Consider the following 22,542-nt stretch of genomic DNA (forward strand, 5'->3'; position numbering starts at 1 on the left):
CTTAATTTTAGAGTGGATTAGCCAAAGAAAATACAGAGGAGCAGGGTCAAGGTTCAAGTATTCTAGCCATTTTGCCACCAAGCAGTTACCAGGCAAAGAAGGGCAGCCCAGCCATTTCTCTAGATCAAAAGCCCACCTTGGTCCCTTTAGCAAGGGTTCCAGAAAGTTGGCACCTCGGACCTCAGGTCTACCTGCTCCCCCGAAGACCTCCTGTGACTTCTCTGCCCATTTTCATCTCTCTTGGGGCACCCTGTCTGAATAAATCTGCACTTTCTTCTCTCCTTCAAAGCCTGTGCAAAGTTACAGAGCAGCCAGGCTCTGAGACTACTTCACTGCTTGCCCTGGCAAGGGCCAGAGCACCACGGCTGATTTTTGAACCGGTATGAATGCTGCAAGAGCAGAGAAACATAATAAATGGGCACAGCTCCATTTGCAGCACCTAATTTGCAATAATATTGAAGTCTCCAACAATAACTCATTTACTCTTATAATAAATATATAAAAAAAGACAAATTGCTACATTGAACATGCATTTTCTTCACCGCAAGTAGCTGCTACCCCAGGGGGAAAGCCCTGTGCTGCTAACTAATAGTAAATCCTTTGGAAAATCATGTGTCATAATGATGGACAACCAGGGAAAGGGCATTAAATAGATTTAGAGGTTAGAGACTCTAACAAGAACAAAAGACGCCCTTTGCAAACCAGTACCTATCAGCCATAGGATGGGGAGCATGATTAGCACCTACCAGTGTGACAATCTCAACCAAGCAGGAAAAAAAGTTTCTTTTATAGGACAAGGCCTGGTCAAGTGCCACCAAAGAGAAAAACAGAAGCCTGGGGGCAGGGGATAATAGGAGAAGTCAGAAAAGCTAATACTAAGCAGGTGATTCAATAATGTCTGACTCTTAGTGTCCCATTATGGGGTTTTCTTGGCAAAGATTCTGGAGTGGTTTGCTAATTTCCTTTTCCAGCTCATTTTATAGATGAGGAAACTGAGGCAAACAGTATTAAGTGACTTGCCCAGGGTCACCCAGCTAGTAAATGTCTGAGGTTGGATTCAAACTCATGAAGACAAATCTTCCCGATCCTAAATCCAATGCTCTATTCACTGAGCCTCCTAGAGTTAAGGGTAAAACTTGAGCAGAATTAGTTCCATATGTGAGACTTCCCCACTAACATCAACATGACTAGGTGTTGAGTACAATATGTTACTATTTCTCTTTTATTCCTGATCCAAATTCCAAAAATTCAGTATTTTTTTATGGCACAATTTGACTTTTCCTTAGAAACCTGGTTAGGTATCAGTTTAACAATAATCATCACTTCACGATGATATTGGGATCTATGGTTACTAAGCTCTTGTGTACACATTCCTTCATTTGATTCTCACAACAGCCCTGTAAGATAGCTAGGTCAGGTATTATGAACCCATTTAGAAAATGAGACTGAGGTTCAGGGTGTAATGATTTGCCAAAGGTTTGACTGCTAAGTGAATGCACCAGGGTTCAAACCCAGGTCTCAAGTGGAAGAACAGTTAGTCCCCCCTTCCACCACAAGCACAGACAAATTGCTCATCATGGCCAACCTTCCTCAATTTGAAAATAGATGTATATAGAATAGAGGTTAACCAACTTAAAAACACTGTGCCATATTCTAAATCCCTTACCTCTCAAGATCTGGAGGTAAAGTGGGAAGAGGAAAACATGAAGAAATGTATTCATCAGTGAAGTACCCAATGACCACCCATTTGTGAGGCTGGGGTAGGGGACATACACCAGTCAGTGGGAATTACGACTATCCTATATGCTAAAAGAAAATCAGCCCATGGGTCCTCTTCAGCACAGGTGCCCTGTGTTCACAATTCTTGAGATGGAACATATTGGCAGCCTCATTATACATCATAGTCATGTGATATGGGGGTATCTATGTATTTGAAAGCAAAATATGAACAGTATACTTGCACATGCATTCAAGTATGCACAAATACTACAGCCACATTCCAAATATTTTAATGTCAATATTCTATTGACGTCTGACCTTTACTTAAGAACCAAGCTAAGAGACAGTATTAGATATCATTAGATTGTGAGCTCCTTGAAGCCAGGGACTGTCTTTTGATTTTTTTTTTTTTGGTATCCCCAGGGTTCAGCACAATGCCTGGCATATAGCGGGTGCTTAAGAAATGCTTATTGACTGTTATCACCTACCTATAATATTGTTCATCAATGGTATGATATAAGATGATAAACATTTATTAAGTGTCTACTATGTGCTAGGGACTGATACAAATAAGAAAAAGAAAAATAGCCCCTGCCCTCTAGGAGCTTAGAGTCTAATAGGAGAAGACAGTACAATGGAATGAAGCTGAAAGGGGAGGAGGTGCCAAAGGGTACCTGACACTGGGTTGATGATGGAGTGGGAACCAAGCAGAGTGGTCAGTGTCAAACAGTAATGACTATTGCTGCAAATTTCTCTTTGTTAATTCCAAAAATTAAGACCTGACAGACATCTTTGGCTATCATTACAGCCCTCTGCACGGCTAAGTTAGCTAGTTTTACACTGTTAAGTCCTAATGAAAAAGACTCAACCTGACTGTGCCTACTCTTAATATCCTTCACCTTAAAAATACTAGTGTGTATCCATGAGTAAGATGTATTAAGAAATAGCAGAAAACGTGATGTGAAAACTGTCCTGAAGAGATGGAATGAAAAGTCAACTTTAAGAGTAATTTTTGTCAACTGTGGATTTGAAATTCATGATATCTGTGGCATGAGAGAATAGAATATCATTTGACCTTTTGGAATACGTTTGCTATGACTTTTCCTGTCTCAGTATTGCTAGCTCCTGTGTCCCATTTCAGAATACTGTATATGTGTGTGTACACATCGATCTCTTTCTCACTCTCTATGTATACATATGCATACCATATGCGTTTGTGCATGCATATATGTATGTATGTATATACATACACACATGTGTGTATAATATATATGTATGTATGCATGTATGTATGTATGGCTTCCTTGGTGTTTTATGCCTTTGGGATTGCCAAATTGTTCTTTTATCAGGTTACAGCTTCTCACTTCTGGAAAGATTTCTATAGTTTAAAGCAACAATGCAAGGTGATTTATGAGTATTCTGCAATTGCTATCAGTTTACTATTTTAACCAATCTATCATAAATCAGGAAGAGGAATGTTAAGCCAAACTTGAGAGTGTAGCTTTCATTCATTACCTGGGAAGATTATAGCCATTTCATAAAATCCATTATCTAAGAAAAGGATCTTATTGGCAAGGGCCAGCAAAATTCATTTCATGCTTCAAAAGTTTGTGATTGGGCTGGCTAGAAAACCTAAATTGTTTGGAAGGTGAAAATCATAATTTGTTTAAAAAAAACCCCACAAACGCCCAAGATGGAGTTGTGTCAATTATAGCAAGTGGCACTTTCTACTCAAATGCACTAAGCGCCATCTGAACGCTGCCCCTCACTCCTGCATGACTGCTCACAGACTTATCAGTCACGAATGGTTGGGCGAAAGGCATAAGCTCAAAAGGTGCTGTGACCTACAGTTTGCAAGGCGTATTGCCCTGGTATGTTGGGGGAAGGATAGAGAGTTAGGAAGAAATGACCAAAGGGATACTTGGTTGATTATTATGAGAACATCCTAAACATTTAGATCTTTTTTATGGTCTTTAGACTCTACAAGCACCTAATCTAGAATGGCTAAAGGACCCCCCTTACTGGAAATACCTGACCTCCAAGAAGGGATGCTGGCTTCCTATGTACTGCCCCATAGGGAACAACTCTTAACACAAAGTGAACAGAATTGGTGTGGTAATGTACCCCTTCTAATCTGTGTTAAAATATTATGATTCATCTTCCTTTTAAATGTTTTCCCAAGTGGAGAGTTTGGCCTTTCTAAGTAAATTCTGGTCCTAAACTGTGTAATTAGGGCACTGGATTGGGAGAAGAGGGAGGGCTAAGAATGCCGTGTTTTAGGGAAGAACAATATCAGAACAGAATTTTGTTGTTGTTTAGTCAATCAGTTGTATTCATTCTCTGTGACTCTGTGGACCATGGCACACCATGTTCATGGGTTTTGTTTTCTTTTTGGCAAAGATACTAGAGTGATTTACCATTTCCTTCTGCAGCTCATTTACAGATGAGGAAACTTGAGGCAAACAGGGTTAAGTGACTTGCCCAAGGTCAGATAGCTATTAATTTTCTCTGACCAAATTCCAACTCAGGTCTTCCTGACTCCAGGCCCCATGTTCTAACCACCGAGCAACCTAGTGCCACCTAGCTGCTCTCAGAGTAGAATCAGCAAACTCCAAAGAGGAGGACTCAGAAGGTCTAGGTAAAAATCTTCCACCTGTCACTAGTGTTGTGAGTGACCACATTGAGAAGTTATCTTCCCTATGCCACACCTTCACCTATGTCAATTGTTGGAAAATAAATATTGAAATATAGAGAAACTCTGAAGGACAAGTCAATCAAGTCAATAGACTGGACTTCATTACTGGTTGTGACACAAAAAACTAAGTGGCATTGGGAAGGGCCTGTCCCCTTATCTGGAAGAGAGAGAGAGAGAGAGAGAGAGAGAGAGAGAGAGAGAGAGGCAGGCAAATGAACATCCCTGTCCCAAATTTCCTTTCCAGCTCTGAAATTCTCTGATTCTCCTTTGATCTGTTACAAAGCCCTCTGAAATATTGAACAGAACAGCTTTTTGAGTCAGGATCTTCTCGTTGACTTCTACGAAGAGTAATTCTTCCCTGCCATGTTTTCCAAAAATCCTTACCCTCATCCATTGACATTCTTTGATAGAGGATTTTATTATTATTTTCCTTTTACTTTTCTCCAATGATCATTCTCAGTAATAGTTCACCTCTTTAGGGGTTATTTCCTTCTGTGTTTTTTTTTTTAATCTCTTAGTCCAGACTCAAGCATTGAACTTGCAGGGCAGCACTGCTGGGCTTGAAGGATGGCCCTCACATGGCCAAACTGTTCCCCTCACTCTGGCTTTCTTCTGAGCAGCACAGAAGATCTGGGGACCTAGGGCCCTGTCTCCAATTCTAACTTTTGCTACAACAGGGGAACGAAGAGGTCCCCTATCCTTCCAGGGTTCCCTACATTTCCTAAGGAAGTGGTGGGTACCTATGGCTTTTTTTTTTTTGGTGAAACTTCATGTTCTGCTTGGTAAGGACTGTTAGGGAACTAAGAGAGGTAGAATTTAAAGGGATGGTAAAAAGGAAAAGAAAAAAAAAGGTTGTTTTTTTTTTTTAAAAGGGCTAGAGAATCAAGTGTCTTCTACATTTTGCCAAACCCTCAGAACATTTTTTTTTTTAATTTTAAACTTGTTTCTTTCACTGCTAAACTCAACTTTACCCAAATACATTCCTCATGTGAAAACAACATTTCCCCTAGGGAAACTTAATTTTAACACACACGTGTTTTTCTAAGTAACTCAGAGCTGGTGGTAGGCAGACAATAAAGATTCTTGTCTTAGAATCTTCCTTCTGCTGGGACCACCAGGGGAATAGAAGAACAAGAAACACCCAGAGACTCAGAACTCCTACAAATCAGGGTTTGGGGCTCCCAGATCTGTTCAGGTTGCTCCGCCAGAGTGGATGGGTGTATGGGTTGGGGAGGTCCCAAAGAGAGCAGTGCCAATCACCCTGCACCCTCATCTCCCCCACCCCACCCCTCCCCCAACACACAGCACAGTTTGGGGGTAACATTCTTTGGGATCCCCCATCACGCTCTCCTTCCCCTTGTCTCCAAGATCTTCCTCTTTCCTCTTCTCCAAGACATGTTACCAATCCTTTCCCTTGCTTCCCCACTCAGTTACTGGGGACTGGTGGTACTATCTACAAACTTGAAGGCTCCCCCTCTCAAAAAGCAAAAAAACCCCAAACAGCTGAAAGCTAGTACTGTACAAACCGCAGTTCCTAATTTACACTTTAAGCAGCCGGGAGAGAAGGCTTTTTTTTTTTTTTTGTTTTGTTTTTTCCCTTCTACTTACCATTTGTTATTTTGGAATGTGAGGCACCCTGTCACCGTCCCTGGGAAAAAGCTACTTCGCTCCAGTCAGAGAACTCGGCAGAGGCAGTTTCTTGATATATCAGTATGGACTGAACATCAAGTGGCCCCCTCAGCTACAAAGGCGTGGTTATTATGAATCATTTATTACCCTAGCTAAGGCTTTAGGAACAACGCTCACTAATGTAAAGGAAGACTTGACTTGGGGAATACTGTCACGGTGGCTGAAGATCCTCCCCCCTCCCCCTGTCCCCACCTCCTCTTCGGAGGAATAGCTCTCCTTCAGGTTCATGAGTGGTGTTAACCCTTCTTGGGTTGCCCTGCTGCTATAGCCACTCCCAACTAAACCTTGTCATTCTTGAGAATGACAAGCATGAGGCCCATGAATGACTAGGGTCTTCCTCTTTCTTCGCCCTGCATTCCCCTCCCCCAGAGCACACAGAAGAGGGGGTGAAGGAGATGCCTGAGTCATACAGCAGGATCAAAAGGGTTTGGGGGTTTGGGAGTAAGAGTGGGGTATACAGGAAAGAATCATAAATTTAGGACTGGAAAGGATGTTGAAAATTACGGACAGTATGGCGGAGTGTCCTCATACCTCACCTCTGGCTTTCTTCAGAGCAGCACATAAGCCCTTGGGGACATGGGACACTGTCTCTAGTTCTAACCTTTAGCTAATACAGGAGGATATCAAGAAAAGAAATTTAAAAGACAGTAAAGTGAGATCCAGAGAACAGAAGTAACTGTCCAAGGTCACACAGCTAGTCATTCCCCCACAAAAGGGGAAACTTTAAGTATATTAGTCTGGTCAGCCCTGGTAGAGAGGTCAACAAATGTCACCCCCCCCCCCCCAAAAAAAAACCACTACCCTGGCTTGGGAAATTTGAAAAAACAATAGCTTCTTTTGCCAAAAAGGTTGGGAGACCTGCCCTAGGAAGGGCAGATAGGACACAGAATAAATGCCTAGGGGTTGATGTATCAAGTGCAGGTAAAGGAGATGGAAAGTAGAGGGGAAAAACCCAAACCTCTCCATAAATTGACTGAAAAATCATCTCAAGTGGTTACTCTACAAAACATAAATCTATTCACTTTCTATGATTCGTAGTTTTTATTTTGACCTGACCCTGGTTCCCTAAGGAGCCAGACTATAATCTCAGGAAAGAAGAGTGACAGATTTGGAGTCAGTAGCCCTGGGTTCAAATCCTAGCTCTGCCATTTACTATCTCATGTGACACCAGGCAAGTCATTTAGCTTTACTAGGCCTCAGTTTCCTCATTTGTCAAACGAGGGGCCTGGGTGGCTAAAATCATGGCTTAACAGACCAGAGTCCAGGAGTCAGAGCCTGGGATGTCAGGGGTCAAATTCTGCCTCTGACACTTGCCAGCTGTGTAACCATGGGCAAGTCAAAACCTCTCTTAGTATCAGTTCCTTCATCTATAAAATAGGTACACCTGGAGCACCTATTTTCCCCAGGGTTGTTATGAGACTAGAAAGATATAGGAGATGTTAAAATATACACTGGAAAAGAATGTCTTTGAACAGGCTTGGAAAAAATAGCTAGAACATGCACCTTGTGTCTTTTGTCAGAAAGGTGGAAGTCTACGGGTGTGTAATATTATGTACTCAGATGCTGTTAAGATGCAATGAGTGTGTCCGATGACTTTGTCGGACTTAAAATTAAAAAAAAAAAACCTGTTACAATGGGAAGCTTGTTCGGAAGGGGAAGGAATATATTTAGAAAAGTTAAATAAAAACAAAACATCAATAATTCAAAATAAGATAAAAATAAAATTAGGAAATTGGCCAAGATTGCCTCTGAGATCCTTTCCAGCTATAAATCTGAGTCGATGTTCCATTCACCCACCCCACTCTCCATCCCTCATCTTCTCCCACTGAAATTTCCTGCTATTCAAAATTTACAAACAGGACCGGGGAGAGAGAAGGTGAAAGGGAAACAAACTTTTCCACTGCAGAATAATCCTGAGAGACTCATTCTTAAACCATAATAATAGCTCACGTTGATATAGCAGCTTGGGGCTTGCAAAGCCCTTTCCTTACAACAATCCGATGAGACAGGTTCTCAGTATAATTGGAATCATCTCTGTTTTACCGACGGGGACCTAAGGCTCAAAAGGCTGAAGTCGCTTGCCTCTAGGCACAAAGCCAAGAAAAGTCAGCACCTCATTTAGGTCTTCTCAATGGAGTACCGTGAGTTCCATTTTATCAGGCTGCTGAGGGGCTCGGTGAGAGTCCAGGGCCCTTTCCTCCATCAGATCCCCGTCACAACCACTCAGATCATGAATGTTTCTTATTTTCACAAAGAGTACTCACTGCCCAATACTCAGCAAAGTCTCAGATTGAGTGTGTTTCACACACATTCATACCTCCGTAGCGGAATCTGTCAGTTCCTAGGCAAACAGAATCGTAGAACTTCAGTGCTGAAAGGAACCCTGGTGATAGTGTAACCCATCCCTTTCATTCAGCATGTGAGGATATTGAGAAAGGTCTTGCCCCAGGTGATAGAGACAGCTAAGCAGTGGCCAGAAGGAACCAAGGTTAGAAACCAAATCTAATGTCTACTCCAGAGTTCCTTCTACTAGGACCACACTGCCTCCAATCAATCACCAGCTGGGAAGGACCCCACTCAGATCAATCAAGTGATTGAGAGGGCAGCTGGGGTGGGGGGAGAGGCTAAGAAGAGAAGGCAATGGCCAAACCAGATGATGTTTCAGTGGCTGTCCCTTTGGTGCTGGTGAACTGCAAAGGGGTCAGAGGTTTGGCTCATTGAACCACACAAAAGCTGTCCTGAAATCGATGGGGTCAGCAAAATTAGAGAACAGACCCCCTTCTTGGGTGGCATCGTCAGTCTTCCTGCTCTCGGCCAGGACCACAAAAGCAATGAGGCAGCACAAAAACGACAAGGGAACTAAACTAAACTTCCCCTAAACCTCAGAGAGAGGGGGAGAAAACACATACACACACATTACACATAAACCCACAAAAGTGAGGCTTAAGTTGAATATTTTAGCAAAAGTTTTGACTTGTCACTTTTGTGAACACAACTCACAAAATTTTCTTCCCATGAAACCTCCTTAATTCATACACCCAATAATTCCAAATTTGTGAACAGAGCCAATACTCACCTTGTTTTATATTGTCTATGCCTGGAGAAAGGGTTTGCTAGAATAAATCACCAAAACAAAATATGCTGGGGGTGGTGGTGAGGGGTTTAACCCCCTAGGGAGAAGAAACAGTACTCAAACACTTTAAGAGCTTTCATTTACATATAAACAATGTGCTAATTACAAGTGATCCTTATCTAGTCCCTGGACCAACTCTGACTGAATCTCTATTTCTCTGCATTTTGTTAGACTGGATGGATACCAGAAAGTAATGGCATAGCCCCTTACAGTTGTTTTCATTCATTCCTCAAAGACAGACTCTGGGGGAACCAAACTGGAGTGGAGGAAAATCAAAGTAGCACCCTGAGAGCAATATTATAAATGAGAGATAAACACTCCCAGTGACTGGCTTAGCTGAGCCAGTCAAGGAATGGGGCATTAAGGACCTCAGACAACTGGACAAACAATGGATGTTACAGGACATTATGGTGATCCTCTATTAATGAACTGCAAAAAGTCTGTGAAATTCTAAGGAGTATGACTGTACAAGTTGGATTTCTTTCAAAATATTCTAAAACTCCGAGTTCTTAACCATGAATTAATTCAGCCTAAACTTTCTCTCACTGATAAGAGACCATGGACACAAGATGGCTCAAGACCTTCCTCCATTGTCCTCTTTTTTTTCCCCTGCCATAAAGAAAACCAAGGAGGTGGCTAGGTGGCACAATAAATAGAGCACTGGCCCTGGAGTCAGGAGGACCTGAGTTCAAATCCAGCCTCAGACACTTAACACTTACTAGCAGTGTGACCTTGGGCAAGTCACTTAACCCTAATTGCCCTGCCTTTCCCCCTCCAAAAAGAAAAAAAAAAGAAAATCAAGCTTATTTTAAAGAAAAGGGAGGTAAGGACTCAGAGCAGAGGGGGGTAAAAAGAGAAAACAACCTAGCACTTCAAGATGGATGGTGAAAATACCAATTAACACCCCCTTCCCCAATAAAGAGTTGTTTGCTGGCCTTCCAGCAAGCAATTTTAAGGAGAAAATGGACGATGACAGGGGTAAGCATCAGGGTCTTTCAGTGGTCTCAATGTGAGAGCAGTTGGTCCATGAGTCATACAGCATTTATTAAACACCTGCTATTTGTCAGGCACTGTGCCAAGCCCCAGAGATACAAAGAAAGGAAAAGAGATGGTCTTGCTCTCAGGGAGCCCACGGTCAGGGAACACCAGATAAACGTGTCCCAGCCATGAAGTCTCAGAGGTTCCTGTGGGCAAAGTCAGTGAATTTTTCTCTTCCTCAGTTTCCTGTCCGACTATACTATATTATGTATACTATTGCCATGCTGAGTTAGTCCAGAGCTCTGACAGAAGGTATGCTTTGTGGTAGAATGTGGCAGCTGTTGGCCAGAGAAAATGAACTTTGGGGATTACCCCCCAACTTGTTGATAAGACTAGTGGTTCTTTGTTTCTCACAGTTTCTCTCAATCTCTCTCTATGTCTCTGTCTTTCTATCACAATAAAAACACATACACAATCTCACACACACTCTCAGGTGTTTAAAAAAATCAATTTAACAGAACAACCTTCCTTAAGACTGCTAAATCACCCCTTTAGTTAAATAAAAGGTGAAGTAAGCAGGAAACATTAAGCCCAATAAAGAAAAAAACCCTACTTCTTTCTATCCGAGTCACTGGCTTTTTGGCAAAGGTTAGGGTATACTTACACTATAAACCTAGAAGTCACTTTCTTGTACTATATGATGTGAATAGGTCACACAGTTTCCTGACGATATCCCTGACTTCTAGTCTCTTCCATTCCGTCTATCCAGTGCCCTGTTGTTAGACTAGACTTCCTCAGTCATATCTTTCCTTATGCAACCCCATTCCGGAACTCTCAGCGTCTACCCGATGAAGTACAAACTGTTGATTAACTAAGTAGCATTCAAGGCTCACCATGATCTGGACCCAAAAGACTTTTCCAACCTAATTTCCTACTGCTATGCTACAGTCAAAGACGGCAGAGATAGCAGAATATGCAACAGTAACTGTGACTAGGTTTGTACAGACACTTAATTCTGTAATTAACTAGGTGTTTCATTGACTAGAGTGCTGGGCCTGGGGTCAAGAAGACCTGAATTAAAATCCTTCCTCAGACACTAGAGTTAGCTGGTTTTCAGGGCCTCTGACGTCCCTTCTAGCTCTAAATCTAAGAGACTATGACAATGATGACCTTTCTTCTCCACTATGTAATGCAAATCTTAGTCTTGACTAGGGGTGAATGATTTGTTGTACCAAGTAAACAAGTTAGGTGGAAAAGTTAAAAAAAAAAGTTAGTCCTTAGTATGTGGTGGATACTTATAAATAATAAAGACGGCATTACTTGTCCTTTTCTCATGTCTCCAATTAACCTCTAAGCTCCTTGAAGGCAGGATTCAGGTGTGATTTAATATTGCAATCCCCCAGGAAGCCTACCACATCACATAGTTCTGGGCATATGATAGGTGCTTAAATAAATGCTTCCTGCTTTATTTTCCACCACTAGTTATCCACATACACCCTACCTTCACCTTCTGTCATAGTAAACCTCTAAATTTTTAATGGAGCAGAGCTCAAGACCATGATTCCACTCTCACTGCCAATAGGCAAGCAAGGACAACATTGTTTTCCTTCAAATCTGTATCTGTATGAGAGTGTATGGAGGGGGGAGGCACAAGAACTAGCTGTGTGGGAAGAGAGAAACTAAGTTTAACTTCCTGCTACTAATAAGTGTTTCAAAATCTGTCTTCATATAAATGACAACAGTTAAACAGTTGACATCAGGATAAAGAGGGGAGTCTCTTGGCATTGCCTACTTTGTTTCGAAGGGCCACTAGTCTAATCAAGCAGGGATCCTTAAGTAGGTACCAAAATCTTGGGGGGGGGGGTTGGTCATATTGCCAATGAACAACAAATCTAGTAAACATTCATTAGGCTCCTATGTGCCAGGCACTGTGCTAAGTGCTGGGGGTATAAGTAATAAAAAGACAGTCCCTGCCCTCAAGGAGTTCACAGTCTAAAGGGTTCAGAAACAATAGGCAAAAGGAGGCAGGAAAGCAGGAAGGGAGGGGAGTGGGAGGAGACAGGATTGCAGAGGGTATCTTGTCTAGTGGGCTGGAACCTGGCAGAGCAGCAGAAGCAAAGCAGAGTGAGCCAAGTCCAGTTTCTACCCTCAACAAAGGAAGGCCTTGGGAGGAGTTCAGTGTTCCACTCTCCTCCAGTCACACTTGACTGACTGACTACATGACTACATTATACTGTGGCTAGCAAGGTGTAAGTGGAAGGGGGACTGAGGCTCAAATTCTAGCTCTGTCCTTTACCAAGTCTGTGACCCTGGGGAAAAGCCTCTCTGAATCTCTGTTTCCTTATCTGTAAAATGAGGGGATTGGACTAAGGGACCCTTAAGGCTCCTTCCAGTTCTAAACATATTATTATTGCCCTCAAAGTACTAGGACATGTAATAAATTTTAATTAAAATATTCCATAAATCTGGGTCATTATTATTACTATTAATCTTAGTCTTATTTCATCTGTCCAGCCTACCTGGAAAGGAAATAGATATCTCATTTTAGAGATGAGGAAATTAAGGCCCACTGAGAAGTGAAAGGATGGGTGACAGAGAAAGGACTGGAATAGTCTTCTGATCCAGAATCTCTTGTAAGAGGAACTCTTGCCAATATAAACTTAACAGATGCATGAAGAAACACATGAATGGTACAGTCAGAGGACCTGGGTTCAAATCTCACCTCAAATGCTACTGGTATTAGCCTGGACAAGTCACTTAACCTTTGGAGGTCTGTCTTCTCACTCATAAAATGAAAGGGTTGCTCTAGATGGCCTTTGAGGGTCCTCAGGCTATGCTCCTATGACCCTAGTAATATACTCTCCTCTACCCACATGTTTTTTTTTCCTTAGTAGTCTACCCTATGGTAAATATCTCTTCAAATCTTACGCACTAGGCTGTGTAAGCTGGCTTTCTGTTCCTGTTCCCAACCCCAAATACAGAGGGAATCAATCACATAGCTTGATCTAGTATAAAAAGAGAAAGGATTAGGAATGGAAAGGAACAGAGAAGGAGAAAGAAGAAGCTGGAAACAATACATTCCCAGTATGCTTACTTGGAATCCACATCTAGATCTCATCTATTCCTCTGCCTCCACACCCCCCATATTTACTGAGCCATGTGGACCAATGTACAATTGTCTAACTTGTTACTGTAGGAGGTGGAGGGGTGGGGGACATGGGAGGAAGCACATGGGGGAAAATGGCCCCTTTTCTGGCAGATGCCATGTTTATGTCCCCCTCCCTCCTCCTTTCGGGGTGGCTCACCCCTCAGATGTATAATGAATCAGGCACTCTCTCATTAATAAAAAATGACAAGCTATCATCTCATTGAAATCCTGTGTGCTGGAAGTGCCTGCAGACAAAATCCCTGCCTTGCTCTCCAATTCCTCTGTGGTCGGGCAGTAATGAGGCTTTGGGGTGGACGGGACAAAAGTGAGCTGCTGAATGGAGCTTAACTTGCAGGAGGAGGAAGTAACCTTTTCATTACAGTCACAGGACTTTAATTTTAATGACTTTTTCATCTATATTAACAAAAGGACCCAGATCAGGGGCCTGGCTGGGGCTCACCAACAAGGTCACCAAGTTATAAGAATGTCATGGGGTAGGCAAGAGCTAATCCGGGCCATAGCAATGAGCTATTCACTGCTTCCAAATTCCCAAGATGTCCTGAAAGCCAACTGATTTGGAAACATGACCCATTTGAATATCTCTCTCTTCCTTTTAATAATTTTCTTTATGCAAGTGAGAGAAGGAACAGATAGAAAAACTGGACAAGAGGGAAGGTAAGAATGGATTCAGGCACTGAGTTGGAAGGTCACTCTGAACTGATGAGCAAGGTTACCCTTCACAATCCTCTCTGTATTTCCACCACACAGAGATCACTGAGGGATGAGGCTAGCTAATAAAATAAACCCTTCTGAAAACACCGCACAACCAGGAAGCCTTTCCAACAATAACAGCCTCCCCCTCCCCCCACCCCAACAATAACAGCCTCCCCCTCTCTTCGCCCCTCCCCCTCCCACGGCCTCCTAAGATCTCCGCCTTCTGTACAATCCATCCCACTAAGTATCTGTACAATGAATTTTGACAATGGATTATATTAAATGTGCCACTTGATTACAGAGTACTGTAGCTCTCTAACACTTATACAGGTTTCATCATTGTCTCTCCAGCAAGAGACTAAGCTTCCTGAGGGCAAAGAACATATTGCAATGAAACAGTTTCTTAGCTGGTCTCCATCCAATCTTTCTCCCAAATGCTCCAACATCCACATCCATGTCACTGGCTTTCAGGACTCACCAGTCTGGTATAACTGACCTGTCTGAATGGGTTTTCTATGACTTCCCAATAAATAATCTCCACCACAGTTGAGAAAGCCAACACATTTTGTTTTTCTCTCCCAAAATGGGCATGCATGCATTTGAATTAACAGACAGACACACCCACACACAGACATACACACACTCCACTCTCATTCTCTTCTCTTCAATTTGCTCTCCCCCTTCACATATACCATCATTTATCAAACTGACTTATCCTTCAAGTTATAATCGCACTCTCCTCCACGAAGCCTTCTTGGACTTCTTGAGTCCATGCTCATTGGCCCATTTGGCCCATGCCAATTCATCTTTTCTCAATGAGTTTAGGATTACTGTTGCATTTACAGTCAAGAACCATATAGCAGTACACTCAATTGTTCTCAAATTGCTTTTTCAGGTTTTCTTTGCCTCCACTATTAGACTATAAGTACCCTGAGGGCAGGGACTATATATATAATTTTATGGTCCTTTTATATATTCCAGTTTCAAGAACAATGTTAGGCACATGATAGGAGATATTCAGTGAAGACTTGCTGAATTAAGCAGAATAGCAACACTATATTTCATATTTCCTTAGGTCATATGCTCTTAGATTTAGAACTAGTAAAGAGACCTTATGGAGAAGGAAATGGCAAACCACTCCAGTATCTTTGCCAAGAAAACCCCAAATGCGGTCACCGAGAGTCAGACACAACTGAAAATGGCTGGACTGAAAGAGGACCTTAGAAATAATGTAGTCCAGGTGCTTTGTAGATGAGAGAAGTGAGGCCTAGAGAGAGGTGACTTGCCCAATCCTACAGATGTTGATAACTCCACACACTTCTTATTTACACTGACAGCACTTCTGTTTGAGTAGGGAGAGGAACAATATGTGGGTCAGCCAAACAAGACATAGCAACACTACAAATGCCAAAATGGCCCAGACATCTGGGTGTAGTTGAAAGAGGAATTCCCTAGGAATTAGAAGACAGATAAGAATTCTACTCCTTAGTCTGTCACTAATTACCTAGGTGACACCTAAGCAATTTGTTCCATTTCTGCAGGCTTCAGTGCCTACTCCAGAAAAATGGGAGGGTTGAACTAGATGTTTTCTTCCCATCCCTAACATTGCCATAAAGAGTCCTGAACTTGGGAGTTGGGAAACATGAGTTTGAATCTTAGCTCTAACAATTACTTAGCTATGCAACAAGGACATCACTTAACTCCTCTGAGACAACATCTGTAAAATGGGGATAATACCATTTGCACTATCTAAAAGGTGTCTAGAAGGTTTCTAACATTATGCAAATGTGAGCTGTCATAATTATGATGCTACAGTCAATGGGTAGTCAAGGGGCAAGTACCCAGTGAAAGCAAGCTAGTCATTTCTGAGGCTCCCAGAGCATGCATGGCCACCCACATGCAAGATACTTTATAACGGCTATTAAGAGAGCATTTCTAATGAAGTTATTAGCCAGAACATCACCGGGAAAAAGGGAAGGCAGCTCTCTCTCTGTGCCTCCCGGTTATGCTGGGCTCATCCAAAACACTCATGTGGAGGCAAAACCAGGCAATGCAGTTCTCATCCTGCCCAAACCTGGAACAGGAAGACACTCTAATTGCAAAATAGATGGGCCCCTAGGGCGGAGTGAGTTCTATATGATGAAGTACTTTTCAAAAGAGATAATTGTTTAATAAGTAAAAATCGAAGGGGGAGGAGAATTAAATACAAGTAGCTCCTAGCGCTCCTGTTCCCCTCCCCCAATCTCCCCATTTTCCCTCCTCCCACACTGTTCAGATCTTGCTCTGGCTTGCCTTACCCAGCTACCCTTCTTCTCCCATATAGTCAAATATTGATTTTCCATGATTTAAGGACATGTTGTTGTTTCATTACTTTTTAGTTGTGTCTGACTCTTTGTGACCCCATTTGGGGTTTTCTGGCAAAGATACTGGAGTGGTTTGCCATTTCCTTCTCCAGCTCACTTTACAGCTGAAGAAAATGAGACAAACAGGGTTAAGTGACTTGACCAGGGTCACATAGATAGTAAGTGTCTGAAGTCAGATTTGAACTCACAAAGATGAGTGCAACAACAAGGAAATCACTTAACCTCTCTGAGACAGCAGCTTCTTTATCTTCAAGATGGAAGGAACATTTGCACTCCCTAAAAAGGTTCTGAAAACTTATAGCATTATGCAAATGTAAGCTGTAAGATTATGATGCCGTAATCCATGGGAAATCAAGACTCCAGGTCTAATGCTCTATCCACTGCACCACCTAGCTGCCCCCAAATCTATGGGAATCTCAACTTAGTTTGTGCCACTAAACTGTAATACAGCAAGAAAAACTCTGGAAGACCTTGGGCAAGTCATTGATTTTCTCTGAGTCTCAGTTTTCTCATTCATACAAGGAAATCAATAATTCTGGAAATATTTCCCTATTTTCTTCCTTCCAGGTTGTTGCGAAGAAAGCACTCTGTGAATTGTGAAGGACAGTAGAAACATGAGCCTTTACAATCTTCATATCTGGCCCCACTCATCAACCTTTTAGCAAAGAAGCCCCAAAGTAGCCAAGTAGACAATATGGGTCTTGGTCCTTGTCTGGTCCCCTGTCCACTTTTGGGGATGGTCCTAACCACCCGCACTGAAGGGGGGAAAGAGGCACAAAGGAAGAAGCCCTTAGGGTGGGAGTTCTCAATCTGGACTCATTCTATGGATTCTCAAAGTGTCTGTAGATAGATTTCAAGGGGCTCACAAACCTGGATAGGAAAAAATATATATAGCCTTATTTTCCCTAAACTTTCTTCTCCTTTTTAAACTTTTGTATTTTACTTGATTCATTTAAAACTGTTATTCTAGGGAGTTCCTGGACTTCATCAGACTGCAAAAGGGCACTATGATATGAAGAAGCCTTGCTCTAGGTGATCTTCAAGCTTTTCTCCTTGACTTCAAGTAGAAACAATGATCACACCATCTTCAAAAGACTTTATTTGTCAGTCCTTTTCTGTAGGACTCTGAAACCTTCTTAACTAACCAACACATATTGACTGTGTCCTTAATTCAGTGCCCAGACACATACAAAGTGCTACAAGTAATATCAGAAAATCGAAGCCATAGTACCTACCCTCAAGGAGCTCACAGTCTAGTTGGGGGGGAGGGGGGAGGTACAATGGACACGCATGAAACAATGAGTAAAAATGCATATAACCAATCAATTGTCAAGCACTTATCAGGTGACAGGCACCATACTAAGTGGTAATGACACTAATGTAGTCTGAATTATAAACATAAAAAAGAGTTTACAGAAGGGGAAGATCAGTGGGAGTCAGGATGGTCAAAGGAAGCTTCATAGAACCAGTAAAGCTGGATTGTTGGGTAGGATTTGGACTGAAATGTGTGATTCTCAAAATAAAGAAATCTCTCTCTCTCTCTGTGTCTGTCTCTCTCTGTGTCTGTCTCTCTCTCTCTTTGTCTCTCTCTGTCTCTGTCTCTGTCTCTGTCTCTGTCTCTGTCTCTGTCTCTCTCTCTGTCTCTGTCTCTCTCTCTCTCTCTCTCTCTCTCTCTCTCTCTGTCTCTCTCTCTTTCTCTCATTTTAGCCCAATTCTTCTTGTTCTTTCCTCTGTTTCTATCCAAGATAGCTGCCCAAGATTCTTCACTTAGAGTCATTCCTGACCACCCTCACTAAAATGAACAGAGTGCTAGATAAGGACCCATGCTTATCATAATGAAAATGGTTCCTCTCCCTTCTCCCCTTCCAATTTTCTACCCCACCTCAGCACATGTTTTTATTTTGTCTGCTGAGGCAATATCCTACCTTTTAACTGACTCACAGAAACCGTAGACCTAACCTAGTCATTCCACAGGAAATCAAGTTTCCAGCCCCACCTAGCAAGGGCTGCTCCCCTACTTAGGAGGCAACACACGCACTCTCTCTCTCTCTCTCTCTCTCTCTCTCTCTCTCTCTCTCTCTCTCTCTCTCTCTCTCTCTCTCTCTCTCTCTCTCTGTGTGTCTCTCTCTGTGTCTCTCTGTCTCTCTCTCTGTCTCTCTCTCTCTCTCTCACTGGAGTATTCACACATGCATATACAAACACTTTGAAAGTTACAGAATTATGATACATTTGTCTGGATTTCATCTCAACTTGAGTTTCACTGAAGCTCCCTCAGGGTGGCCCATCAGGAATTCAATGAGCTGGCATAGGGAAGGTGACCAAATTAAACATGAGCAAGAATAAAATTCTTTTTAAAAATTGGAAATGGCAGGTACAATTATAAGACAGCCCCTTAATTGTAGGTCACCTGAGCTCTTCTCAGTCCCTACAGATTTCAGACTTTTGTGGGATTCCCCCCCCCCAATAAGGGAAGCCACTTCCTCTGTCCCACATGCCCCTAATCAGAGCAGGCTGGCCCAGGAGGCTGGAAGGCTCTGAACTTATAAAGTGAACAAGAGCGACTTCGAACTTCTTTCATTGGATCAGGCCTGGTCTTGCTTTAAGCATTAGAATTCCACTTCTCCCCATCTCCCACCTGGCCCCTCCTAGACTCCCTGAGTTTTCTTACATCTTCCTAGGTGGCTCAGTGGATATAGCACTGGGCCTGAAGTACTCCTCTTCCTGAGATCAAATCTGGTCTCAGACACTTACTAGCTGTGTGACCCTGGGCAAGTCACTTAACCTTATTTGCCTCAGTTTCCTCATCTGTAAAATGAGCTGGAGAAGGAAATGGCTAATCACTCCAGTAACTTTGCCAAGAAAATCCTAAATGGGGTCACAAAAAGTAGGACACAACTGAAATGAATGATCCACAACAACATCTTCCTGGAATAAGGTGACATGGCTGCCTTGGGAACTGCTTGGAACTACTTTGTACCTAAGGGAAGCACATTTCCTAAGGTACAAATTTCATAAAGAAAAGCCATGGAGTAAGATACAGCAACGAGTTCTGAGTGAAGAAATAACAGATCAAATGTAACAATCAAAAAGGTTCAGAGGTCTTTTGGAATGGCCTTCGGAGCCTCTGTTCCAGTAATTTGATTATTTCCAGGGTTGGCAAATCTTTGCTCTCCAAGGGAAGTTTTGAGCTTTGAAAACAGTCAAAGTTATTTGGAGCTAAGTTCAAAGAAAAAGACGACTGACCAAAGCGGGTGATGCTATTGTTAGTTAAAAAGACAGGTGAGTACAAGGTAATGATACCATGTATATATGTGTAGGTATGCTCTTAAAGCAATCCATGGGTTAAAATATTTAGAGCTAAAAGAAAGGGGTTTTGGAGATCCTCTCATTGAATACTTTCATTTTACAAAAGACAATATGAAAACCTTCAGAAAGTTAAATGGTCTGTCCAAAGTCAGCAAAATAGGAAACAGTAGCAGATTTTGAAAACACGTTCTCTGACTCCAAATCTGCTTCTCTTTCTACTCGACTTCCTTGACTATTTTTCCAAAGGAAAGTTCCAAAAAATATTGGATCAACAGTAATATTTTTAGAATAAGCACATAGGCCTTCAAGGGGGAAACACATATCTGAATGTATACAAGAAGTTCTGGTGTGCGTGTGTATGTTAAAAAGAAAGAAAAAAAAACCAGCCTCTTTTACTTACAGTACATTTTGGGGAGTATTATTGGCTATTATCACGTGTGTTCATCTTGTCTTCTCAGACCACCCTGGGAGGTTTCAAGGGCCAGAAACTGCTCCCCCTTGTAATCCTCTCAGCACCTAGCAGAGGGTTGGACACATTGGAAGCACTACATGCATATTCCTGGATTAAAGAGAAGGAGAGGCTGAGGCCATGACATTTTTCCCATCATCTGATTCTCATTGGACCCGCTGCCTGGTTTTCATTAGATCACATTGGCTTGGCCCCAAAGAGTAAGGCTCGTTTTCCTGGCTGGAGCTCTGGGAAGTATAAGAGGTCAGGGGTCCGTAGCTTGTTGTCCAAGAGGGGTGGCAGGGAAGACAGCTGGACCCACAAGCAGCTCCTTGTTGGGAGAGATGAATGACACTTTCAGGAGAAGTTTTCTCTGGTCTTGCCTGGAGGAAGTGTCCAGCTTGAGAGAGCTGTGGATACAGCTTCCATAATGAGGAAAAAGTGCCGATACTGGGGTCAGAGGGGATGGGACTGAACCATCCTCATTTCATTGGTACAGAGATTTCCCAATGACGAAGCTGCTGCTACCAGTGCCAATCAGCACCTTCACAGGAATTTAACAGTATTGCCTGGGGTACTCCGAGATTAAATGATTTGCTCAGTGTCCCTTACATAATTCTGCCAGGTGGGACTTTGACCAGATTTTCATGATTCCCACCCCATCTCTCTATCCTCTATGCAATGTTGCCTCCCAGAGGAATCTGGAGACTTGGATTCGAATCTTGCCCCTTTTACTTACTCCTTAGGCAAGCCCCTTAGCCCCAGGCAAGGCCCTGGGCTGCAGCTTCTTCATTTGTAAAAGGAGGAAGGTTACACAAGAGGTCCTGGGGTTTTCTATGAAAATCAGACACATCAGGAAAACAAAATACATGCTAAATAGCATGATGCAAATAGAAAGAAGAGATATGAGATGATGTCTCTCCCTGCTCCTCTGCAGAAGTGAGGGACTATGGGGTTTATCCACTGCATGTCACTTCGACTTTTTAAAAATGTTGTATAGTTTTGCAGTACATTTTTTCTTCCTTTCTTCATATTTTATTATAAGGGTGTCTCTCAAAGGGAAGGAATATGATGGAAAATATAGATGATAAAATATATAATTTATATTATATTATTATAATTTATATTATATAATATGTGTGCGCACGTGCACACACACACGCATACACACATATTAGAAAAGAAATACAAAATTAAACCAGCTGCTGCTTATATTGTCCATACCCTTCCAGGGCATCCAAAAATGTCATGCCATGTGTCCTCTCCCCTCTAATCTCATCACTGCCCTTTGGGGAATGCCCAGGTAGTAATAATCAATGTCACAAACTGCCTCACAAGTTGTTTAACCATTCTGAGTGTATTTGTAGCATCTCCTCAATTATGTGATAAGGTCAGCAAGGCAAGGACCACTTATGATTTCTCACAGTGCCTAGCACAGGGCTGGAAACTTAACTGAGTGCTCAGAAAGTAACTGTTGAATTGAACTGAAAGCTACATTAATGCATATAACAATGTTTTTCAATCAAAAAACTGCCTGATTTAGAACCGTCTATGGGTGGCAGAGACTGGTTCTTTTCTCCTTTTCTGTCTCCTCCAGTGCACATCCCAGTGTATTACACGTAATAGGCACTCATCAATTTTGGTCAAATGAATGCCTAAACACCAGGAAAGGATCTGTAGAGAACACAAAGTATAAACATGATCTCTGCCCTTCAATCTAGCTGGGAATCTAACATGAAACTTGTAGAGAACTGTATAACTATATATCAAATATTAAGTTGTATATTTGTTTTGCTTAGTCATTTTTCAGTTGTGCCTGATTCTTTATGACACCATTTGGGGTTTTCTTGGCAGAGATACTGGAGTGGTTTGCCATTTCTTTTTCCAGTTCATTTCACAGATGAGGAGACTGAGGCACACAGGGTTAAGTGACTTGCCCAGGGTCACACAGTTAGTACGTGTTCTGAGGCTGGATTTGAACTCAAGTCTTGCTGATCCCAGGCCTGGGGCTGTATCCACTGTGTCACCTAGATGCCCTGTTGTATACTACAGATAATAAATGTTCATATGAGGGAAGCTTGGAGAGTCCAGGGAAGGTTTCATGAAAAAAGTAGAACTTGGACTGAAACATGAAATGGTAGGATTTTTGTAAGAAAGGAAGGACAGGGGGAGGCTAGGTGGTGCAGTGAATAGAGCACTGGCCCTGAAGTGAGGAGGACCTGAGTTCAAATCTGGCCTCAGACACTTGACATACTTACTAGCCGTGTGACTTTGGGCAAGTCACTTAACCCCAATTGCCCTCCAAAAAATAAATAAAAATAAAAAGGAAGGACAAAGGAGCATTCCACC

At 42.2% G+C, this 22,542-nt stretch overlaps 1 protein-coding gene across 5 annotated transcripts in view; it reads right to left on the reverse strand.

Moving 5' to 3' along the window:
* GLI2 (GLI family zinc finger 2) overlaps window positions 1–22,542 on the reverse strand; it is a 403,275-nt gene that overhangs the window by 205,391 nt on the left and 175,342 nt on the right. The window lies entirely within an intron of this gene.

The sequence above is a fragment of the Petaurus breviceps genome, unplaced genomic scaffold, assembly GCF_028583685.1.
Source record: "Petaurus breviceps papuanus isolate PSGF00001 unplaced genomic scaffold, PetGlider_PUasm1.0 90731, whole genome shotgun sequence".
In the NCBI taxonomy this organism is placed as follows: Eukaryota; Metazoa; Chordata; class Mammalia; order Diprotodontia; family Petauridae; genus Petaurus; species Petaurus breviceps.